At 40.3% G+C, this 13,764-nt stretch overlaps 1 protein-coding gene across 5 annotated transcripts in view; it reads right to left on the minus strand.

The window, feature by feature from the left end:
• rcan3 (regulator of calcineurin 3) overlaps positions 1–13,764 on the minus strand; it is a 46,628-nt gene that overhangs the window by 8,355 nt on the left and 24,509 nt on the right. The gene's annotated exons all lie outside the window — the stretch shown is intronic.

Here is a 13,764-nt window from a genome sequence, read left to right on the forward strand (position 1 = left end):
TGTTCTCTATTTCTTTTGTGTGCAATTACTCAAGATGAACTATGTTCTCTGAGCACTATTTTCTCAAAAGCTAGATAACATCAAATATCTCAAATACAACAAAATAATATATTTGAGAACACTACGTGAGAAACTCGTGTGACCAAGTGCTCTGCGTCCAGCTCTGTCATTTTCCAGCACTCTTCTCTGCTGCTGTCTCTCTTTTCGTTTTTAATCCTTATGTAATTTTCTGCTTCTTGAACTATATGTCGATTATACATTCCCATATCCCCCTCCCCATCAGGCCTCTCCACGGGCACCAAATTGGCCTCCTCAACTGTAAACTCAATCAAGCAGCTCAGCAGGAGGGCAAAAAAAGAAAGTAAGAGGCCACCAGGGGAGCTCGTTTCTAAATAATCAGTAGTGCTACTCTTTGAATCCTAGCAACAATGACTATCAAACTAGACCCTCTTTTGAGAACGAAGAAGGATGATCGACTGAATGTGGTCTTCTGCCAGTACAGGTTCAGAGGGCCTTTACATCTTTAATGTAGCTCTTGTTGTGCTCAACTTGGGTAATGCGGCCATTACAAAAACATTTCTACTTAATACTTAAAGAGTTAAAGTTAATGCAAAGACATAGTTAAGTATGTGGATATGGCCGTTTGCTTTTACTTTAATCAAGTGTCTTAAGAGCCACGTGTTTGCAATCAGTGGTGCCAATTGTCTTCTGGTAAACGCTGCTCTCAAGTCAGTGCCCATTTCTGTTATTGTCTGACAGATTTTTATCTGAGCTGAATTTTTCTTCTGTCAGTGGAAGCTAGAAACTAAAATAGCACTTTCCTTGTTGAGCTGACACAGCAGCTATCACCAGGATGGAAAAGGTGAGCGTTACCTGAAGGAATACAGGCAGCATATCGGCTGTGAGATCTGCCTCTGTACATTAGTGACACCTAAGTGACAGGATACACTGAAAATCTGCACACTCAGCACACTGAGATGAGTTCTGGGCTCTCTCTGCGTGTCGTGTCAGCCCTGTGTCTTATTGGAGAACACTTGCCAGAATCTGGCACATATTCATCTGGCCTTGTTTGACATTTAACGCAAAAATCTTAACACTTTCAGACTGCATATAATCAAACTACGAGCAACACATAAAAGTCTGGGTATCATAAATTAAAGTCAAGCTGCAAACACAGCACTGACATGCTAAAATCTCCATATTCATATAAAAAAGAACTGTTTTCATTCATTTTTATTTAGTTTTTTTGGTCTAAAAAAGCTGTTTTTAAATAAAATATCTTTTTACTATAATGCAAGACACATCTGGACATCTGGATCAAGATGCTGAAACTGACTCAAATCATTGGCATTTCTACCTAAATGATCGATTAATTACTAAGTGACTAATCAGTTCACAGTAAAGTAAACACTTAATAATGATCAGTAAAGCCATCATGCATTTGTATTAATATATAGCTGCTATATCTCAGTGCCTTGGTTTTTTGTTGACACAGTAAATATATACGCTATATATTACAGGCCTCTCTGTAGAAAAATCACATAATCACACTATCTGACACATGCACAGCTCTAAATGATTCAGCAAGCTGTCAGCTACCATCATGCTGCAGTGTGCTGTTCACTGTGGTCAAACAATTTGGAGAAAAATAAAAAAGAAGATTAGCGCTTTTACTCCTAATCCTCCCCCCTTTCCCCTCTTGTTTTATTTTCACTTCTTCTCCCCATGTAAGTGCATCAGGTCTTCTGCTGCTGAACACCTCGGGGTAGCTGGCTTAACGTCAGAAGTGACTTCACCTACAGGCCATGTGATACCATTTTTAGTCAGATTTGGACTTCACCATACAAGGTGCGTACTTAAGATGCTAAGAAAAGAGGTCAAGTTAGGAATGTGTGAATATCTTGACTCCTTTTAAGTGAAACTTAACAATTAAAATGCAAGAATCCCTCAAAGCCAGAGGAGATTGAAGAGCCATGCTTATTGCTAAATATAATGGGAGAGCTGGGAGTTAAGTATGTTGATTTAAAATGAATGCTCTACGCTCAAAGTTGTGCATAAATAGCAGGAGAAGCAACATGTCAAGATGTTACTTCTCATATTACATATTGCATCAGAGAGGGTACATAGTAATCCTAATAACAGAGATTTATAAATCCATCTGTCTCTTGTGAGCCACTCAGTTTTACATAAGTGGAATACTAAAACCTAATTACAGAGGCCTAGGGAAAAATGTGTTTTCCCTGAATTTCTGATGAATGATGCTAGCAAAGAGGCATAAAACCCTCCTAGTGATAGCTCTGGATGCTATCAGATTGCTGCAGTTGTCCATAGTTTGCATAGTATGCTGCAATAAGTCTAGGCTGCTGGGGGATTCCCATGATGCATTGAGTGTTTCTTCTTCAGTTGTGTTTATACACCTGTCTGCATTTAATTATTGGTTATTATTAAACTCTGGCTCTCTTCCACAGCATGTCTTTGTCCTGTCTTGCTTCCTTCACCCCCAACCATAGATTGCCCTCCCTGAGCCTGGTCCTGCTGAAGGTTTCGTCCTGTTAAAAGGGAGTTTTTCCTTCCCACTGTCACCAAAGTGCTTACTCATAGGGGGTCATATAATTGTTGAGGTTTTCTCTGTTTTCTGTTTTTTATTGTAGGGTCTTTACCTTACAATATAAAGCGGCTTGAGGCAAATGTTGTTGTGACTTGGCGCTATATAAATAAAACTGAATTGAGTTGTCTGTGAAGGTTCTCAGTCCTCCAGGTCATCATAGCCTAACAACAACAGATTTTGTTTTAAATTTGAATTTTATATTTAATAAATGAACAGTGAGCCAGTTAAAATCCACATGGACCGGCTTTTGTGGTCACTTTAGACGAACAAAATAAGATTCAAACTTAACATGTTACTAAACTGTTTACAGCCTACACTATGGAAAGCATGTGAAACAGCTGCTTCACTTGAAGTTTTTTCTTCCCTCAAGACGAATGCTTGAGGGAAGCATTTGTTCAGTACAATTTCCTAGCTTCTTCTTAACTTTGTTTTCCTATTACTGATCAGATGGTGTATATTTGGTTTATCTGAGCTAAAAAGAAAAAGATGCTGGTGAGCATGCTCGCACTAAATTAAGATATTAACGATGCAGTGACTAAAATGAAAAGACTGAAGCAATCACCTTAAAAAAGCTTTAAAGCGTCATATAGCTAAAGGAAATTGAAGACAGACTCATGAGTCACAGTTGGTGTTTATCATAAGAGACACGTTTGTTGGTTATGAATAAACTGGGGGTGGGAGGTTGGTAGCATTTGTATTGCAAGATCTTGATTTACATTTCAGAGCATTTTACATCAATCTATTGTTTGTTACAGTTGCTCCTGATTTTGGTGTAATCGTGACTTGAGTATAACAACAAAGACACTTGTTGAACCTCTCTGTAGAGCCCGCTTCAGCCCTTATTCACACTGTGAATTTTCCATGAGCCTTGGCCAGCTTCTATGACTCAGATGTCATCAAAACTCCATGTGTAAAACTGATAAGATTGTCATTTACATACACAGAGGCACACACACATACACCCACACACAGCGGTGACTTCCTTAACTCAAATTGATGTTTTGGCATGTGCAAAGACGTGGGAAAGCTCGGAGATCATGTTCCATAATAGCAGGCAATGTTTGTTTTACACCACCATATGCCAGCGCTGATAAACCCACGACTGATTGGTGCGTAACAAGTGAGCGTGCTGATCACTAATTTATGTGGCCTCTATGCGCAAACATGCTAAAGGAATGAGAGGAGGAAGACGAGGGGAAACGAGGAAGAAGAGAGGGGTTGTTGAGTTACATGTGGCTGAAAAGTGCCCTGCTCATCTGCCATCGCAATGTTCCCTGTGGTGACCTACTCCCTTTGTTCCCTTGTGTAGTGTGTGTGTGTGTGTGTGTGTGTGTGTGTGTGTGTGTGAGAGAGATACAGAGAGCAATTGAGCAAGCCTGTGGGTGATGTAGACAAAGCGTTCATGATTCTTCACTGTGTTTCCACAGCTGTAGGTACCCACACAAATACAATACGCCTACTATACACTCACGCACAGGGAAGTCTGCATAATAAAATAATTGGGCAGCGCCATTCGTCTCTAAGCACAGCTGAAGGACGACCGCTTTTAACCACACAAAATCCTACCAGTACTCTGTGTCCTGTGAGAGCCCGAAGGACAACAGGTGAGGGAGAAGAAGCGAACAGCACGTCCTGTTTTTCATTCTCAACACAGAAGATAAAAAAAAACAACCTTCACACCTCCAAAAAACAAACAAACCTGAAAATAAGAACAAGCTGGATACCGAATTGCTTCAGAACATAAAATTTGCTGCTGTTTATAATAAGGCTGTTGCTCACGGGAGAATTCCAGTGTGTGTAGAGTGGAGAGAGCGTGAGCAAAGGTGTAGTCTTTGGTGTAGACCGCACATTTCTCCATGTCACCTTTGTGTAACACCCAAGGCATAGCTCCACGAGCCGGATTCCCTTACTTTCCTGTCTTTGATTTTGCTTCTGCCCTATTGTTGCGTAACCGAGCTAGTCTGTCACAACATTCAAGCTAAACCTGTCATGGTCCTCGGTTTTTTGGACCCTGAGTTATGAGTTTCTGAACTTATTGTCAAGTATTTTCTGTTTTGCTCTTAGTTTGTTTGCATATATTTGTATTTTCTTTTTGAATCTTTAGGCCAGGGGTGTCAAACATAAGGCCCACGGACCAGAACCAGCCCTGCAAGGACTCCAAACAGGCCCACTGGACAACTTTGAAAATTGGAAGGACTGCACAGATTTTTACCTTTTAACTGTATTTTCATGTTTTACAGCTTTTCCTGTTGAAAGAGGCCTCCATCCCCCAATTGCCATTCACACTACACAAAAAATAATTAACTAGTAGTGATTATTTACAGTAAGTCCACAGTAAAAAATAAAATAATCAAACATTTTCTGTGAATTTATGAACTTTTTTTTTTAATAATTGTATTATAGGGCAGTCTTCATGGACATTATTTTGAAGGTCATTATCAGGTTGTGCATTTTTAATGATGGGAACCTCTTAACTTGATTGTGCCTTCATTTCAACATTTTTGACAGAACAATTGCCATCTTTATGACCTCCACGTGTGCATGCAAGCGTGTTGAACAACTCGCAGATTTATTTGCAAGCAAGTATTTTATTGTATGATTGCATGATCTTAGTTTTTACTTGTTTTCACTAAAAAGATATAGATATTCTTTTAATCTGAATTTTATTTCCTCATATATATAAATGATTTCATGCTTCCAGCAGCAAGACGGCACCTAAAAATACACTTGAAAAGGTCCTCTTGAATGCTTCTACTAGTATAAAGTGGGAAAATGCATATTAGCTTTTACATATGATTGCATTCTTGCATTACATAATATTAACCATAACTAGCGTACACATAAAAAGATGTGCAATCAAAAGCAGCAGTTCAGGAACTGTCTGTGGAGGGGGGAAGATGCATACAGGAGACCCAAGAAAGAGGCAGGCACAACTGCAAACTAGCACAAAAGACACCAACGTAAAAAGACACTAAGCTTGCTAGTAAGCTGGAACCTCTCTTGCAGTTGCTCCAGGGCCTTCCTTCCAGATGCTTCCCCCTTGGGTTAATAGGGTAGTTATGCTCCTGACTGTAAAGGGAAGGCTGTCATCGCAGTGGCAAAAGGACATAACTGTATGCATGCTCACAGCAGCAAGCTCATGGTCTTGACACACAACCACACTTAAAAAAAAGATCAGACAGCATAGGGATGAGGTGTGCAAGTTTACTGGGAAATGTCAACATGGTTTTCGGTGGCAGAACAAAAGAAAGTAATGATTTAAAGAGCAGTGCTGAGAGAAACAGGAAGCTGGTTAGAGAAAAAAAATCCACAGGATCTACTTCACACCTTCTCCACCTAATGAACTGGTCAAGTATCAGATGACTGTGACTTGAAGTGTTTTCCCGTCTTATGTAAAAGGGAGATTAAGTTTCTTTAATATGTAAACAGCACTAACACTCAGCAGACCTGCAGGTTCTTCCTGTTCTTACTGACGGATAAACGATTTCAGACACACTGGACAAATACTGGAATGTATTCTCAGCAAGCTATGTTCAAATTGCGATGTTTCCACAAAAGCGCCTACACGCTGTCACTTTTTATTGTTGTGTTTGTCAGCTCATTGTGTTTATAGAGTTACATAAGGTCCATTTATTTAGCTGTTTGTTTGCTGTCACTGCCGGGAACCAGCGAGTAGCATCATCTGCAACACAGCTACATGTTCCATTATTTCTTTGATGATGCCTGAAAATGCATCACGCATGCACAAATATAATTAATTATTTCAAAATAATAGGTAATGCAGAAAAGGCATTTAATATTCATCTGTAGCAATTTTGGACCTTTAATAGTTTGGAAAAAGGAAAAATAAAATTACAATAACAATAATAGTCGAGAAAATAATAGAGTAGCATAACTACAACAACCCTGGTTGGAGGGTAAGTTAAACTAACACAGAATAATAAAAACTAAAATTAAAGAGGATTTGGTTAAATTTAACCCTATGATTACATGTTTAGCCTTAGGTTTAGGTGAAAAATGTCGTTTCAGTTCAAATTCACCCTTTCACAATGTTAAAAATGCACATTAGCAGGCCCACGCACTCCATTTCCAACAAGTTTATCTGAGATTTCCTTGATTTAAATTGACTGACTGGGCCACAATGCTCCATTTTTATCTGGTTTCCCATTTAATCCTGTACAGTATTTCAATCACCCTGGCACTCGGAGAGCACAATCCATGACTGTAATCCACAAGCTTGTTCAGTTCCATGTTGAATTACACCATTTGGCGTTTTGGATCAAAATGAAAAGATTAACCAAACCTAATTGGGACGTGAAGAAGGGTTTTGTTTTTTTCCCCTTCCTTTGGGGAATTACTCAGCTTTCTCTGCGACACGTGCCTAGCTTTAACACAGTCTAATCCAGACCATCACGCTTGAATTGGATTTGGGTGAAAATCAACAAACTAGGCCACAGAGCTTCTGGGTGAGTCGGGGATGGTGTTACACTAAAAATAGATAATGCTGGAATAATTAAGAAAATTCATTTCTTAAGTGTGTAGACGATCGTTTTTAATTACCGTCCTCCCTAAAGGACCAAACTGGAACCAGTGTAATGAGGACGAACAAGGAAGGAAGATCTGATTGTAGAGATAACAGATGGAGCTGGACGAAAAATAACTGTACCTACATGCATTTCTGTTCCAGTATACTTTCTCTAAAAGCTTTCCAGTTGAATATGTATTATATTTAAAATATAGAAGACCCTTCAAGTGGCGGATATTAGAGAAATCACAGTAAAAAAAAAAAAAAAAAAACCCTCAAATTACAAAGAGGATTTCTTGAGTTTTCTAGGTTTTTAAGTTTGATTTATTGTGCAGGACCACTAACATCCATTATCTACTCCTCATATAGTGTCTAAATAAAGGGAAATTATTTATTACACCTCGTTAGTCACCTTTTTTTCCATCTCAGATTACTGATAATTGTTCTAGCCATATTCACATTAGTATTAAAGTAAAGGCAGGACTTTGAAAATCTTCTAACTTGAGTGAAACATCTGTACACTACATAATAGTTTATCTTGTCTTGGAAGTGACTTTATTAAACGTAGATTCTAATTTTATATATCCGCTAAATTTTACCACCACTTTTTTCCAGCTTCTTTGAGAAATTTAGTAAACTGGCAATCTGGGAACCCATCTGCTATTATCTGATGACTTTACCTGTGGGGATAACTGCCAACATTTGGAGCTTCCATTGTATACAGCAAAAATCACTCGCCATGGTTTCCTGATCTTTGTTTACAATGGAAGAGACATTTTTAAAAGCTTCAGATGTTAGCCAGTAGGTTTTGAGACTGCATTTTGGAAAAATGCTACCTCTGTTTTACTCTTACCAGAGACTACTAACTCAAGCTTGAGCCATCAATCCTATAAGCAAACTACAAACAGAAACAAGAAGCCTTACAGAAAAAAAAAACCCCTTTATGTTCAGACACGTTCATATATATATAAATATAGATATCTATATATCTATAGATATATATGTATTTTTTTACAGGACTCTTTTTCCGATCGCAGTCATTTAAGTTCCTGTCTTCCTTCTCTCACCCCAACCGGTCACGGCAGATGGCCCCGCCCCTCCCTGAGCCTGGTTCTGCCGGAGGTTTCTTCCTGTTGAAAGGGAGTTTTTCCTTCCACTGTCGCCAAAGAGCTTGCTCATAGGGGGTCATATGATTATTGGGTTTTTCTCTGTATGTATTATTGTACGGTCTACCTTACAATATAAAGTGCCTCGAGGCAACTGTTGTTGAGATTTAGTTCTTTATAAATAAAATAAAATTGAATTGAATTGAAGTTCAGCTCAACACGGCTTCATTGGCATAAATAGTTCAATAAACTGCATAAGGAAATACTTCATATATTAACTGTTTAAATATTTAGAAGCAATGCGATCAACATCAAAAAATTGTCTGTCTGGTATTGTTTTATATGCTTGATGGAGATGGTGCAGGTATGCAAACTAGTGCTCCCCCAAAAGAGCCAAAATCCAACACCAGAGAGTTTCCAAAAACCAACATAAAATCCCTGAACTGAAATATAAAGTACTTGAGTATTTTACAATACGCTTGTAACATGCTGCATACAAATTATAGCTCGAGTGTATTATAAGGTGCTCAGTGGTTTCTGTTGGCTGTTACGGCTACATTCAGCCTGGAGGTTAGGGGTTAGTGTTTTAGCAATATAAAACATTGTAAGCTACTGTTAGCTTGTGACTACTTAGGATTAGGTAATGTGTCAGAGAAAAAAAAATCAGACTCAGTATCACTGGATAAACTCCGGATAAAGATTGTGCGTTTGTGTGTGTGCAGTGACCTGTACCAACATAGGGAATCACAGCTTTCCTCAAATCAGCCATTAACATTAGCATAGCAGCAAATCCTTAGTATTACAAAACAATGAGAACAATCTGTGACTAACAGCTTTGTCTTCATTGTGATGGCTCTGAAAACACTGGGAAGGCATGTGAATGCGCCAAGTGTTATACAGGTGAATAAATACCTTGAGCAATGAGCTGAATTGACAGGGCCCAACGCTGCAGTGCTATGCTGCCACTGCCAAGGGCACAACGTGTCCACGACAGGGAGCTAGAAATCAGTTTATAGCACAGGGAGACTCATTAATCCTATTACCACCAACGTGCTCATTATGGGTTTTTTTAAAATGATTTTTATCGAAGCTGGAGCTTTTCCTCTTCAGCTCCATTTAGGCAGAACACACAGATGGTGATACAAGCACACGCATAAAATTTCTAGCTGGCTCGCACGCAGATCCGTACACTTTTAAGGTGACGATAATCCAGAGAGTTACACAACATTACATAAGGTGGCTAAAAGATGCCACACCAACAGTCCTTAACTCAGGCCGCAGAGTACAGACAAATGAGCTCACCACTCTCACTTCCTACTGCTCACTCTTGCATTTTACCCTCTTTCAACATCTCTGGTGGCAATCAGTGCATTACTCTGTGGTGATACAGCATCTCTAGTGATGATTAAGCAGTGCAGAAACAAAGGCAAGAGCATGCTGCACAGTTACATCACCATGTTTTGTTGCAGAAATATTATGGACAGTGATTCAAAATGGTAAAAGCATGACCCTAGATGCATCACATATCTACCAATGTACTTTTAATTCCTTATGAATTGCTCTGAAACAGGATAGAAACTTTCATGGCCCAATAGTTTACAATGACATGTCAAATTCCTTATATTAAGGACACGGAAAGTCCCAAAACTCCACAGTGTTTGATTTACTGGTCTCAGCAGATGGCTGCTCATCCTTGAGACTGGTTCTACCGGAAGCTTCTTCCTGTTAACAGGGAGTTCTTCCTTCCCTCTGTCACCTATCCTCTCAGTCTGTCTCATTAATGATGTCTCTATCTGCCGCATATGGATAAACTGACAGCACTATACTTAATATTATTAGTTTTTGCCCTTAGCTTTCACAATGCAGTGTATACTCCATAGACTGCATGGTTCTGTCGCCTTGCTGTGTTTTTCCTTAGTAATTGGCTTGATGTTGCTTTTTCAGGCCCTTGCATTCTCACAGCCATTTTTCTGAGACAGGAAATTTAATTGGAAATTCTGACAAGAAAATTATGTTCCACAAGAACCTTCAATAACAAAGACCAGTCATTGCACGGCGCCGTTTCTGCACTCTTTGTCCTCGGTAAGTAAATTGGGAGCCCCTACATTCCATTGCAAGACCTTTTTTATTTTGCATCTAATCTTATCACACAGTCATGTCATCTTGGCTACATGGTAACCAGACACCCAAGCCAGGAGCATGTCCTTTGTTCTACGTCACCCTAACGGACACAGCACTAACCTTTAGCTGACACCTGAGCTCGAGCACTTATCTAGGGTTTCAGGCAAATGTGAATGCTGCCTGCCTAGTGCCCAGAGTGGGGGGAACAGGCACACCTGAGCCCACTGCTCAGACCCAGGATCGCTCAACCCTGCCAATATGCAGATCTAGTTTCCTACCAGCACAGAAAATGATACTGCCGATGTCTACATCCATTCTGCCTTCCCTACCCTACCCTCCTGTTGCTTCTCTGCCTCTTGCCTTACACAAACACCTGGTCAGGCAGCATCACAACAATGTTTTTAAATGTGAGTCTAAGATAACATGAACGCTCAAATCTAATGCATGGTTATTCAGTATGCACTAAGAGCTCTGTCAGTGGTATTTCCCTAGAATATTAAGACAAAAGGCCAAATGTCTAAGTGGGACTGATACATGTATATTTTTTATCTTTGCTCTGCTATATTGTACATAAGGCCTATATAAAAAAAATTCCACTCACCCTTCGGGCAATCTTTACCCTTCAAGCTCAGGTCCTCTACCGGAGGCCTGGGAGCCACACACACACACACACACACACACACACACACACACATATATACATATATATTCAGGGTTTAAACAAAGGATAGAAAATATCTCTATATAAAACTATGGTCTAGTATATTACTTTTTACCTTCCTGTGCTGTTTATATGCTTAAAATAAACTTCCTAAATGAAGCGCGATGACAACGTGTTATGTAACGTAGCACATTAAAAAAAGACAGTGGGAAAGAATGAAAACATCACAGACGTCAGCAAAATCACTCTTCAGTTTTGCTGAACAACAAAAGCGCAGATTAGTCATCAGATCTCGCCTCCTTCCTCATAACCAGCGCGGTTTCTGCAACAGCAAAGCGTGAGAACAGACGCAGGGAAGTGAGAGACAGGCCGAGAGACAGACAGTCGACGGGACAAATGGAAAGTGACCCAGGTGGATGGAAAATTCTCCCAGTGTCCTCTGCGAGGTGCTGTTTGTGTTTGCTGACAGAGATGTTTGTCTGTAGGTCTGCGAGTCCGCTGACTCACTGTTGTGGTTGGAGTGTGTGAGTGTGTCAGTGTTACTAGAGTCTTCTGTGTGGGGGAAATCAGGCATAAGTCGAAAATAGCTGTACTTCGTGGCTTGCAGTGTAGCCTCTGTGTGCTGTTTTCATGATAAGGCGGGTCTGACTGTCGGGAGAACCGATGGCGCTGTAAGTGTGAAGAGGTCATGATGTCAAAATGCTGTTTTCTCCAGCAACACTGATGTGTTAAATGTATCATAAAGATACTTTCGGCTGCTCCCTTACTCACAAGGGGTCACCTCAGTGGGTAGCTCAGCATGTTCGATTTGCCAGATTTCTACACCGGATGCCCTTCCTGACACGACCCAACAGGGATTTGTGTCTTCTCCTGGGATCAAAGTGGACATCTTTTGGTTGTTAGGCAAATGTGCAAAGCACTACATAGGCATCATAATTAACCCCCCCCCCCCCTCCAAAAAAAAAACCAAACAACACACACATATTTTGCGACTGACTGAAACCAGAGACATACTTGTCAAGAGAAAGAGCAGGTCGACAGGCGCGCATTATCTATTTACACCTATATGAAAGTGCAAGTGGATATTTAAAAAAAAATTACATGAAAGTGTCAACATCAAATCAAGCATGCATAGTAACTGTAACTGCAAAGGCAAGCTTTGTCCTAAAATACACTCACAGCATGCCAAAACATGCTACGACCTTCAACATGTGTCCCGTGCTGTCATCTGCTTATGCTGGTACATTCTGCAGGTAATGACATGAGGTGTGCATGCAGTCAACCTGCACCTCCGGCCTTGCCGAACTTCACATCAACAGTCCTTTTGTGTCATCTAAAATGGATCCCAAGCACTTTCTGGAATAAAGAGAGCCTTCTACACCATCAGCCTTCCCATTATTATGACAACAACCTACCCTGTGCGTAGCCTCTCAGTCTGTCTCATTAATGATGTAATCAGCAAAGACCCGGGCCGCGGCGTTTTCAACCATGTCAAAGCACTCACTTGTTTTTCTTCATGTTCCCCTTTCAAACACCAACACTGCTTAATCTTTCCTTGACGGGTCTATAAATAGCATCAATCCACTTAAGTTCACCCAAAGTGCTTTGCAACAAAACAGCATTCCGATTATTATCTGTCATCTACAGATTTAGGCATAGTAATAAAAACATGGGCCTCAGACAGGCTCAGATCTGGTTAAATGATAATAAAAAAAAAAAACAAGAATAGGCTGACGGGGAGGTGGGCTCAATCTGAGCGTGCTCCCCACGTGCCCATCTTTAATCTGCCCTCTTCTTCTGTGCTCTCCATCACTCTCATTGCACTAGAAACCAGGATTACTAGTGTTCTTTGTGCTATTCAGCCCTCTGTCTGCTGTTTTAATTGTGCACATACCCCCTTTTCTTTGGCGGAGTCTGTGAGAGGTGGGCTGATAAGAGGGTTTGACAGGAAGCTTTAGTGAAGACTGTCCTCTGATCAGACTGGCCTGCCCCTGTCTGTGTCTAGCCTGTCAGAGGAGGACGGACGATCTAAAGGAGCAGCAGGTTTTAATGAAGGTTTTTCACAGCGAAAGAAATGACACATCCAACCCTAGACTCCCCTTGAAACACACAATCATGAACTGTACAATAAATTAAGAGACATTAGGTCACGGGTGAGTCGAAATCCTAAATAATCAACACTTTAGAGGTTCCACGGTGAAGCTCGTCAGTCGTTTTTCTTACTCTAACATCCCCTAGGGAAATTTTAATCTCCTATAATTGGAGAACAACTGCAGGGTGATACATTGGTGTCTTTCACCTTGGCTGGTCTGCAGTGGTTTAGAAACTGTCAGACCTGGGAGCAATCACAGCAGCTGCCTGGCTAGCTAGGGGCCACAGACCATAGGATGAGTCAGTTGTCAACTTGGACTGTTTTTGTGTTACATATTTACAGCATAAAACAGGAGCAAACAAGCACAACAACATCATTAAGAGATGGAAATTAAACTTTAACAATCCATCTATGTACATGTTACTGGAATAGCTTGGTAAGGTTAGTGATAAACATTAAACTGCTAATAAATAAATGAACGAATAAAAAAAATTAATGGTCTATAAGCTGGGTGTGGTGACTGAGATTTGAGCTTCTGTAGGGTAGAAAATTAGCCTATATCACCAGAGCACAACAGCACTTAAGTGTGAGAACCACAGAGGGATTATTTTGAGTTTGCATGCCAGATAAGTCCTTATACCTCCAGGCTGC

The sequence above is a fragment of the Pelmatolapia mariae genome, linkage group LG16_19 (genome assembly GCF_036321145.2).
Source record: "Pelmatolapia mariae isolate MD_Pm_ZW linkage group LG16_19, Pm_UMD_F_2, whole genome shotgun sequence".
NCBI lineage: Eukaryota > Metazoa > Chordata > Actinopteri > Cichliformes > Cichlidae > Pelmatolapia > Pelmatolapia mariae.